The sequence below is a fragment of the Lygodium microphyllum genome, unplaced genomic scaffold (genome assembly GCF_053477565.2).
Source record: "Lygodium microphyllum isolate KBCC unplaced genomic scaffold, Lygodium_microphyllum_v1.1.10 scaffold_269, whole genome shotgun sequence".
NCBI classification, from domain to species: domain Eukaryota; kingdom Viridiplantae; phylum Streptophyta; class Polypodiopsida; order Schizaeales; family Lygodiaceae; genus Lygodium; species Lygodium microphyllum.
This window is the reverse complement of record NW_028229750.1, coordinates 48,795-50,000: the sequence shown is the minus strand read 5'-3', so window position 1 is coordinate 50,000 and position 1,206 is coordinate 48,795. Positions and strand designations below refer to the sequence as shown.

The 1,206-nt window shown below is 62.4% G+C and overlaps 1 non-coding gene across 1 annotated transcript; it reads left to right on the top strand.

The window, feature by feature from the left end:
* The first annotated feature begins 433 nt into the window (after positions 1 to 433).
* Positions 434 to 552, top strand: LOC148008202 (5S ribosomal RNA). Its single transcript, XR_015690210.1, has one exon. It is a non-coding gene; the product is annotated as a 5S ribosomal RNA (ribosomal RNA).
* The last annotated feature ends 654 nt before the right edge of the window (positions 553 to 1,206 follow it).

Genomic DNA, 1,206 nt, shown 5'->3' with positions numbered 1-1,206 from the left:
CCGATGGCATTCCAAGTTCGTCCATGGCACGGATCCTATGACTCGAATCTCATGTGCGCGGGGTTTAGTGCTCGCGTGGACACGGGTCCTCGTGGTATGAATGGGATGCCCCCCTCTCCCCCACCGCCTTGTGGCATGCCGTGGGCGCGTGTCCTCCGTGGCACGTATTCTGCGGCTCGATCTTTTCTACGTCGTCGCCTATGTGTGCACGGGGTGCTCTTCACGTGGATGCTTGCCCTTCGTGTTAGAAATGGCACGCGACGGCGGCATTCAATCTTTTGTGCGTCGCCTCCATGTGCGCGGGGTTTAGGGTTCGCGTTTAGTCGCGTCCTCCGTGGCATGAGCGGCATGGCATGCCGCCATGCCTCGCTCTTGAGCTCTCTCGTGCCACTTTCCGAGTATACAAGAGCTCTTTGGAATTCCTTTGTGTTTGTGGTGCGGTCACACCAGCGCTAATACACCGGATCCCATCAGAACTCCGCAGTTAAGCGCGCTTGGGCCAGAACAGTACTGGGATGGGTGACCTCCCGGGAAGTCCTGGTGCTGCACCCTTTTGCATGCTTGTTTCGAGACCGTGGCATGGAAATCCCCTCGGATCACGTCTCGACTCTCCAACGCTGACATCGTGGTAGGAAACCCCCTCGCCTTGCCATGACGCGGCGCCTCCTCTCCTCGTCGCGATTGTCTTTGCGTACGTCGTGCCTGGCCCCTCCCTCTGCCTCGCTCTCACGTGATACCCCCTCCTCAAGATGCGAGGTATTTTGGGAGCGGAGGGTGTGCCATGTTGTGGGGGGGTTCGGTGGAGCGGGGTTTTTCCGAGGAGGGAGGGCGTGCCATGTTGCGCGGGCGGGTTGTTGGAGCGGGGATTTCTGAGGAGGGAGGGTGTGCCATGTCGCGGGGGGGTGCCATGTCGTGGGGGGGTTTCTTGAGGAGGTCCGTCGGGGGGTGGAAGGTTCCGTGTCGCGGGAGGGGGTCGTGTGCAGTGGGGTGTGTGTGCCGTGTCATTGCGGAGCGGGATTTCTTAGGAGGGAGGGTGTGCCATGTCGTGGGGGGGTGAGGTGACGTGCCGTGGGTCGAGCGGGGTTTTTGGAGGTGGGGTGCGTGGGGGATACGCCGCGTCGTCGGGGGGTGCGGTGGGGTGGAGGGTGCGCTGTGTCGTGGGGGGCTGACGCGGGGTGGGCTGGGTCGAGCGTGGTTTTTGGAGGC